The sequence below is a fragment of the Apium graveolens genome, chromosome 10, assembly GCF_009905375.1.
Source record: "Apium graveolens cultivar Ventura chromosome 10, ASM990537v1, whole genome shotgun sequence".
In the NCBI taxonomy this organism is placed as follows: domain Eukaryota; kingdom Viridiplantae; phylum Streptophyta; class Magnoliopsida; order Apiales; family Apiaceae; genus Apium; species Apium graveolens.
Window position 1 is genome coordinate 87,753,372 of NC_133656.1, and position 10,356 is coordinate 87,763,727.

At 38.0% G+C, this 10,356-nt stretch overlaps 1 non-coding gene across 1 annotated transcript; it reads left to right on the forward strand.

Moving 5' to 3' along the window:
- Positions 1–214: 214 nt before the first annotated feature.
- On the forward strand, positions 215–321 carry LOC141694790 (small nucleolar RNA R71). Its single transcript, XR_012564073.1, has one exon. It is a non-coding gene; the product is annotated as a small nucleolar RNA R71 (small nucleolar RNA).
- The last annotated feature ends 10,035 nt before the right edge of the window (positions 322–10,356 follow it).

A 10,356-nucleotide genomic window follows, 5' to 3' on the forward strand; every position in this document is an offset into this window, starting at 1 on the left:
CGTAGTTGTATCCCCTTCAATAACCCCTGCTACCTTGCCCTGTGCAAATCTCTGGGTTGGATACTGATATTCATTAGCAGCCATCAGTTCAATTAGATCATAAGCTTCCTCATAGCTCTTTGCCCATAATGCTCCACATGATGCTGCATCGAGCATGGGTCTTAATTGTGCTCCCAAACCGTTATAGAAGCAATTGATGATCATCCAATCAGGCATTCCATGATGAGGACACTTCGTAAGCATCTCTTTATAGCACTCTCAAGCTTCACATAGAGATTCTCCCGATTGCTGCGTAAATTGAGTAAGAGCGTTTCTGATTGCAGCTGTCTTTGCCATAAGGAAGAATTTAGTAAGAAACTTCTGAGCAAGATCCTCCCAAGTAGTAATCGAACCAGCTGGTAGAGAGTGTAACCATCTCTTAGCCTTTCCCTCAGAGAGAATGGGAATAGTCTCAGCTTCACAGCATCTTTAGAAACACCCTTGAACTTGAAGTTGTCGCAGATCCTAATGAAATCCCTAATGTGCATATTGGGATATTCCGTTGGAGAACCCCCAAACTGGATTCTGCACCCATTGAATTATGACAGGATTGATCTCAAAGGTATTAGTTGTGATAGCTGGCCTAACAATGCTAGATTGAATGTCATTGATCTTGGGTTGAGAAAAATCCATCAAAGCTTTCGTTCGTGCTGCTAGATCTCCCATTGTAATGAGTACCTGAAAAACAACAAGTAAACCGTGAAAGTAAAAGAATCTGAGTCAGTGAACTTTAACGACCACTAATGACAAGCACATAAACTAAAAATTCGCCCGTCTTCTGCTAGGTCCGGGAATGGCGCCAGGCGAGGGCGCCGCTATGCCCCGCTGCTCCGCCACGGCCTTAACACCGAGTCCCCAGCAGCGGTGCCAAAAACTTGTTAGGGCAAAAACACACGCTAATATTCATGCAAGTATACGCGTTTGCAAGTAGTATAAGATATAAATCAGATTCGTTCCCACAGAGACTGGTTTAGGTTAAGTTCAATTTATGCACCTTTGCAACAATGTATGGTTATTGCTCAATGCTAAGACAAATAACAAATTGGGTTTTGATTAAACTAAGAGATTATACTAAATAACATTAACTAGGAGAATTGATGTTGAATTACTATATATAAAAACATGGGATCCTAACTTCATTAAATACTTCATTCAATAGCCTTTTTGTTCTTAACCTTAGCATGTAATGGTGATGACACTAATCCGATAACACGAAACTAGTATACGCCAACTTTCGTTGTACGAATACCCTACTACCAAGCATCCATAAAAGAGATAGAAGTTGAATAGACACCAATTATGTTTAGTCCTTATATGTCTATAACAATTGAAAACATAACGGTTTAAAGCGCAAGTTATCTATCGTGATTGCATAGGGCAAGTAAGATAGTTAAAGTTACCTACGAATCATGCATAACAAATACATGAACCTATGCTAGCATGACAAGTTCTAAACCTCTATATTCACTATCGCTTCAATAGAGATTAACACGCTATCTTATATGTTAGCTACGCACATAAGACGAATAAGCACAACCAATACTAGGATATCAATCAATCACCACACACCAAGATATTGAAATAAATTAACTATTAAAATCCATAAGTAAATCCTTTAGAAACCCACAATAACAATTATTTCATAATCAAACTCATCATCACCATGGGTTCAAATGAAAGCATGATAATAAACAATATAAGAGTACTAGGGTTCAAAGACAAATCGAACAAACATTCAAGTATCAACTATATTGAAGAAAATAGGAGTCTTCTTCTCCGTAGCCTTCTCGTGCTCTCTAGGTGTTCTTATTGCTCTCCCAGGCCTCCTTGTTGTTAAAAACGTCTTTTTATGGGTATATATAGGCTCCAGGATGACCACGACTCTCAAAATCTTCAATTTCGACTAAAATTAGGATTCTGGGGTAGAAACCGGGAGCGGCCGCGCGGACTTCGGGTGACGCCGTGCTGAAATAGTGTTTCAGCGGCGCGGGCGCGCTGCCTTCTGGCACGGCCGCGCTGACATTCTGGAATTTTTCTGACAATTCTTCTTTTGGCCGTATCTTGAGTTCTGCTCGTCATAATTAGGCTTCAACTGCCCACGCGAAGCTAACGAGATTCTATACAACTTGAAAATAGCCTAGGCTTACAATTCTGATCTCTTTTCAGCATATTTCCTTCAAAAGCTCCTTTCTTCATTTAACTGATGCCTGAAATGCAATAACGCAAAAACACATCAAAAATACCAATAACTTGTGTTTAAAACACTAACTTAAGCCTGTAATGAAGTGTTATAAGTAGATATAAAATCCACTTATCAATGGACAGCTGAAGAAGTCCCTCAAGGAGCTTCGCAAAACCAAGAAGCATCTGGAACATACCGAAGAGCGGTGCTTCCAGTTCGGAGCTGACCATGTCCTTGAAAAAACCCATGGCCTCGAATGGGATCATAAGCAGTTGCAGGACGATATTTTGGAGGACCCCATAGGTCGGCAACCGTGAAATCTCCTGAGGTCTCCTCGGGCGAAGACGAAGAGCTCTCAGATGAAGAACCTCAGCCTTAGATGTTTTTTTCTGACTTGTAATTTTTTTTTATACTCTTGCCTTCAGGCTTTGTAATTTAACTCTCCTTTTCATTGTATATTTCTTTTGTCAGCATTCTGTTGTTTTGTTCGTACTGCATCTTCGGCTAAAATTTTTCCTCAAAAGTTTTTTCTGTAGTATTTTTGCATCTTCGGCTTCGAGTGTTAAGGGGGCGAGTCGTTAGCCCGAAGGGTAATCTCGGGCCATTAATACTGAAGAGACCAGGTCTTTTTAGGTGAAGGAACAAGAGGTGGCCTTCTTTGGGTTGTCCCTAGGTGAGTCCTCTTTCATTCCATCAGTCAAAAATTGTACTTAGAAAATTGTAGGTAAAACTTTTAAGTTTTAGATTTAACTAAGAAGGGGAAGAGCTCATTTTCTTTGGGATCGTCTCTAGACGAGGACTTCTTCACTCCTAAAGTTTACTTGTAAAAGTTGTGTGAAATATTATGTTGAGGTCGAAGGATTTGTCTTCTTCAGGATTTCCCTTAGACAAAACCTTCTTCGTTCCTTCGGTAATAATGTGCTTTTATAATGGACAGAAATTACAAGTCACTTATATTATAATTTTATAGCAGTTATAGGGGAAGGATATTATTCTGTTTGGGATTTGCCCTAGATAATATTTATTCGCCCTTTTGTTTTAAGAAAACCAAACATGGCGGGCAAAGGGTTTACTTATTCAAGATCGCCCCTAGATAATACTCGTTCGTCTGCGTAGTTTGTCATAATTTTAAGTAATAAATTTGTGCGAAGGAAGTGCATTTTTATTTTATCATTAAGTCATTACACTTTTCACATATAATTCAGAATGAAGTACAAATGGGAAATAAAATAAATTTTCCTTACTCATAAAATTTTCAAAGGCGACTAGCATGCAAAGTGTTTTTGATTGCTTTGTTGGCCAGTGTTTCTAGCTTGTAAGTTCCAGGACGAACGATCTCAATTACTTTGTAAGGCCCTTCCCAATATGGCTGAAGTTTCCCTTATCTCTCCGGCATGGATGCAGCTAGTTCCTGTAGGATCTTAATCCGAAGTTGTTGACTTCCACATTATAGACTTCAGTTCTGTAAGACTCTAGGGCCACTTCGACCGGTACCAGGGCATTCATTCCTTATTCCATCCTGAAAGGAGTTTCCACGGTGGAAAATCTGGGGGTTATTTGGTAAGCCCATAAGACCTAGGGTAAGTCTTCGGCCCATCTTCCCTTGGCTTCACCTAACCTTTTCTTGATTCCTTGAAAGATTATCTTGTTGGCTGCTTCGATTGCCCCGTTTTCCTCGGGATGCGCAACTGAGCTGAACTTCTGTTGAACCCTGAAGTGATGCAGAAGCTTTCGGAACTTGTTTCCAATGAACTGTGTTCCGTTGTTCGAGACACAAACTTTCGGGATCCCGAACCTGAGAATGATCTGCTCAAGAAAGAACTTTTTGGCCACTTCTTTGGTTATGGCGGATAACGGCATGGCTTCAACCCACTTGATCATGTAGTCGATGGTGATTATGCAGTATTTTTCCTGTCTGGTGTTGGTAGGGAGAATGCCGACGATATCTACGGACCACATGGCAAATGCAATGGGGCTAAAGACATAATTCATTACTTCGGGAGGCCACTTCGAGACGGTAGAAAATAGCTGACACTGTTTGCACTTCTTTGCATATCCGCTCGCATCAGCTCGTGAAGTCGGCCAAAAGAACCCTTGCCGAAGGATCTTGAAGACAAGAGACCGACCAGCCAAATGTTCTCGGCAAATCCCTTCGTGCACCCTTTCCAAAGCCTTCTGTTGTTCATCAACATTTAAGCACCTCAAGAAGGGTTGATTGGCTGATCGATGATACATCCTCCCATTGACGATAGTATAGCTTGATGCCCTGTACTTTGCTTTTAGGGCTTCCCTTCGGTCCAAGGGGAGGATTCCTTTTTTCAGAAAATTCCGAATAGAGGTCATCCAATTGGTGCCTTGGCGTATCTCAAGGCAATCTTTCCTTTAGATTGAAGGCGTCTTCGCTTCAGTGAGATAGATAGAACCGGTCAAGCTCTGTGTCTCATCCGAAGCTAGCTTGGATAGGGCATCCGCCCTACTATTTTTTCCTGCCTATCTGACTTAGCTCAAAAGTTTCATATGACAAAGAACAATATTTTACCTTAGCGACGTAAGCCTTCGTCTGAGGATCCCTTTGTTCATATTCCCCTGAAAAGTGCTTGACTACAAGCATTGAAACACTAAATACCCTCAAATGCTTCACCTCAAGGTTTCGAGCTAACTCCATTCCAGCCAAGAGAGCTTCGTATTCCACTTCATTATTGGTAAGGGGGAAGTCGAACCGTATTTCCTGACATATTTCAAAACCGTCGGGGCTGGAAAGGATTAATACGGCCCCACACTTCTTCCTGGTGACCAATCCATCCATAAAAATCTTCCATTTACCCGGGTCCAAATGAGTTGTTCCTCTGGTGTAAGGTCCTTCAGTCCAGGGAATGTGCATTTGAGCATGAAATATGCTAAAGCTTGAGCTTTAATCACCGTTCAGGGGATGAACTCGAGGTCGTATTCTCCCAGCTCGATGGACCAAGCTACAACCCTTCCCGAAGCTTCTGGCCTTATCAGAATTTTCTTCAACGGCTGATCAGTGATGATTTGAATAGTTCGGCCTTGAAAATAATGTCACACTTTTTGGGAGGCATGACCAACCCATATGCAAATTTCTCGGTATTGGGGTACCTTGTTTCTGCATCCTTAAGCACATGGGACACATAGAAGACAGGATGTTCATTCCCCTCATGATTTTTTACTAGTACTGCTCCCAGTGTTCGGTCGGAGAAACCCAAGTAGAGTTGAAGAGTTTTCTTCGGATCTGGCCTCATTAAGAGTGGTTCATTGGTGAGATATTCTTTTACTTTTTTAAACTCCTTTTGACATTTGGGCCCCCACTCAAAATTCTTCGACCCCTTAAGCACGGCGAAGAAAAGGAATGCTTTCTCGGCTGACCTGGAGATGAATCACCAAAGGGCTTCCAGTCGGCCGGTCAGCTTTTGGATATCCCTGATGCATTTGGGAGCCTTCATGTTGATAATTGTTTCAATTTTCTCTGGGTTCACCTCTATCCCTCGGGCACTGACCATGTAGCCCAAAAGTTTTCCACTTGCCACTCCGAGCGTGCACTTGTTCGGATTTATCCTCATGTTACTCCTTCGAAGAGTCTTGAATCACTCTCTCAGATCTTCAGCCTGATCTTGCAATAGGGACTTCACGATCATGTCATCTACGCAAGCCTCCATATTTCGGCTAATATGTTCCTTGAACACTTTGTTCACCATTCGCTAAAATGTGGCTCCGGCGTTCTTATGTCCGAAAGACATTTTAATATAAGCATAAGTTCCCTTCGGAGTTATGAACGCTGTCTTGGGAACATCCTTGTCGTTCATGGAAATTTGATGATAACCAGAAAAAACATCAAGAAAACTAAGTACCTGGTATCCGGCCGTGGCATCTATCAGTTGGTCGATGTTGGGTAAGGAGTAGTGGTCCTCCGGACAAGTTTTGTTAAGATCCGTGTAGTCCACGCACATGCTCCGCTTCCCGTTGGATTTCTTAACAGCCACCACGTTAGCCAACCAGTCAGGACACTCAATTTATTCAATAAACTTAGCTTCCAACATCTTCTCCACTTCGGCCTCAATGACCTTCTGTCATTCGACTGCAAAGGTCCTCTTCTTTTGCTTCACCGGTTTGGCCTTGGGCTGCACATTAAGGTAATGGTTAGCCGTCTTGGGGTCCAAACCGGGCATGACCTCCGGCCCCCAGGCGAACACATCTTGGTACTGTCGAATCACATCAATAACCTTTTTCTTCAGATCTTTTTCCATGTTTCTTCCAAATCGAACCATTTTGCCCGAATGCCCAACATATAGTTCAACTTCATCGACTTCGGCGGCTGGATCAGCGATTGGACTTGAAAGATCCATCCTGAACTTCTCCAACTCGATGTTAAGGGTCTCTCTGCTTCCACTGGGTTCGGTATCGGCTCTTTTTCTTTTTCCAGTTTCAACTGGCTTTTCGTAGGTCTGGTCTTTTTCTAAGTCTTCTAGCATGATCATTCAGGTAGTTTTCTGATCGCCCCTCATCTCTCTTACCCCCTTCTCAGTTGGGAATTTGAGCTTGAGGTGGGGTATGGACTCTACCGCCTCGAAGGTTGATTGGAACGGCCTTCCCAGAATGGCATTATACGGACTCTCAATCCAAATGACATAGAACATTACTGGATTCTCAATATTATATGGTAATTTTCCCAAAAGGACGGGAAGAGTGATCGTACCTTCGAACTGTGTTGGGTGTCCTCCGAAGGCGTAGAAAGGTGCTTCGTTGCAAGGCTCTAATTGTTCGCCAGTCATGTTCATCTTACAATAAGTTTTGTGGAACAGGATGTTGGCCGAGCTGTCAATATCCACAAGCACCTTCCATATTTTTTTTGTCCAGTTAGAGGATTGATGATAAGGGGGTCTTCATATAGACGAATGACATCCTCATAATCTTATGTACTGAAAGTCATGGGCATATAGGGCTTCGCCTGTCCGAACTGATAGAGGTTGTATACTTGTCGGGCATACTTCTTCTTCGCCGTCTTACTATCTCTGTCCAGCACACTTCCCCCAGAAATTATCTTCACCTCACCCCTTATCATGTCTCTTCATTCGGGCTCCTCAGTTTCTAGTTCTTCCTGATTGTCCTTTGGCCCCAGTCTGTCCATAAGATCTTGGACGAACTGATTGAGTTCGCCTTCTTTGATCATTTGTTTGATAAGCTTCCTGAGATGGTATCACTCTTCAGTATTATGCCCCTTATCTCTGTGATAATCACAGTACTTGTCAGGGTTCTTCCTGTAGTTTGAGGCCTTTACCTTGGTTGGCTGAACGAACCCAGTCTTTTCCTTTATCTCATGGAGAATCTTGGAGATTGGTGCATTCAGAGGGGTGAACACATTTGAATCTCTATCTTGGCGTCGTTCGGCCCCACGGTCGGTTTTCTTTCTTCCTTCCTTCATGTTATCCCTTCGGTCATTCGTAGATCTTGAGCTATCGTATCTTTTTGCTCACTTCAATCGGTCATCCCTTCGAGAATCTTTGTATTCCCTAATATCATCTGTTTTCCTCCGACTATTCTCACCCTCACATACACATATTATGGTTTCTCTTCAAGATGGAAAATCTAATTCTACAATCTTAAATCCTTAGTAAGAACATAGGAAGTAGGGGAGAGCATGGGTTGGTTCCGCTCGGTTTCCGGATAAAACCGGAAGCGCAACCATATATCTTCGATTTTTAAAATTGAATACCGTAACCGCCGGTTCGGATTCGGTTTCGGTTTCAGTTCAAAAATTCTCAGTTCGGTTATAATCGGTTCGGTTTCGGTTACAAAACCGGATGAAATTAAAATTAGAAAATGAAAACAGTTATAAATAAAAAAATGTATTTAATTCAAAATTCATTTCAACATTTTAAGTTTTACACAATGTATCAAATTTACATAGACTTGATTGAGAGATAAGAAACATGAACTCCAAATATATTAGCAACTGTAGTAGTAATACTAACAGTTCAGCACAATAGAATTTTTTTACAAAAAAGTGACAAACAAGGCCCCCAGATTGACTCTTTAATGAAAAGTGATAGAAACAAGGTACAGTATATTAATACATTTATGTTTGGTTAACAGTGAAAACTAATATATCCAGGTAAACAAAACAAAGTTCTAGTTTTATATATTAGGCCAAATAAATTAATTCTGGTTCGAATGATAAAATCTTAGATAATTAAAATTGTTTAAGAATTCATAAAATTTATATAAATTATATATAAATAAAATATTTATTCAATTATTTAAATATTCAGTTCGGTTCGGTTTTAACCAATAACCGGATCCGGAACCATGAAGTCGGTTCGGTTTTCAATTTTGCGGTTTTGGATTCGGCTTGGTTTTTTCTAGATCGGTTTTTACAGAGTTTTAGCGGTTTCGGTTCGATTTCGGTTTTATTTCGATTTTTTGCTCAGCCCTAATAGGAAAAACATGTCCAACTTCTCAAACGCTAAAATATCCACATATGAGCCTGATATACATAATAGGTAAAAAAATTGTCTCTCCAACCACGTGACGTGTTAGCAATAATTATAAATATCATCTATCTCATCTTCTATATTTGCTGATTCTTGAATCATTAGCTAAAATATTTGTGTCATATCTACATCAGCTTTGTACCATATTTAAACTTATGACTATATATGCATACATACTTATATTTATATTATATTTAATATAGACTAAATTTTTTATTTTTTATTCAACATTTTAAGCTTATATAATATTAAGTATAAAAATATTATATTCTTATTAACCAAATTGATTATTATTTTAACATACAATTGCATATTATAAAAAATATTAATAAATCCAATATCATAAAATACAATATAACTATATATTTTATTATATATAACAAATTTTATCAATTATTTTTTATCATATTTAAATGTGTTACATATTTTGAGTTTTGATACTTATTAAATTGCCACTATATTCAACATATTTTCATTAAATTTATATTTTATTGACACTTTAACTCGATTAAATATTTAATAAATTTATTTTATCATTTAAAATATGTATATGAGAACTTGAAAAATATGAATAAAATACCATTTTTTAATATAGTTAATCGTTATAGTTAATATCATTGATGTACATGCAGGTTCAACAAAATTTTAGATAACCAAGATTTGGCTAAATATTTTAGCTAATGTGGTTGGAGATACTCTAAACCAAACAATTATTTAACTATGATGGTTTCTATTGTGGTCAAGGTTTGCTTACGTTTTATTCTTTTTTTTAAACGGTGTTTCCGGTATGTGTCCGTGGGTATATAAAAGCGTGAAATCTCATAAGTTTAATTTATTTTGATCGGTAGAGTTTGTGTGTATATAGCGGATCCATTATCATTAATAAATATGAAACACTCAAAATAAATTAAAATTATCATATTTGGCGGTTAGTATGGGCATATGCTAGAAAGTGTATTTTTTTAACACATTCGTATTTATGATCATTAAAATAAGAAAAAAATTGCTAAAATTACTTAACCCTTACTTAATTATTCTAATTCGAATTATTGGGTCGATCAATTCTAATTCTAATTGATATCGAAGTTAACTTCCTCTATTAATTTATCAATTTCAATTCTATTTTATATCGAATTCTATATCATTATAATTTATATTAAATTCAACTTCTTCTACCATTTTTTTAATAATTAAATACTAAATAATAATTATATAATTATAATTTCATTGTGTATAATTTCAAGTTAAGTTCAAACAATATAAGTAGTATATAATTGATGAGATCTTATTCATAAATAATAAAGTAAATATTTTTTGTTGGTAAGATTTGAACCTCGACACTTATATGTATTTTTATAAATAAAAATATAAATATTTGTTGTTTCAAACAGTATAAATACTATATACTAATTTGTTACTTCTGGCTAAATTAAATTTAAGCAAACTAAATATAATTATTAAGATTTAGTTGACATAATGTGACTCGGGCTAGGACAAAATAATAATACTATCGATCCTCCTAAAAAATTATAGTAATGAAGTGAATTAAATAAAATAATATATTTTATTTATTCAGGATAAAAAATACATTATATAGTTGATTCAGACTAATACAAAACTAAAATAAAA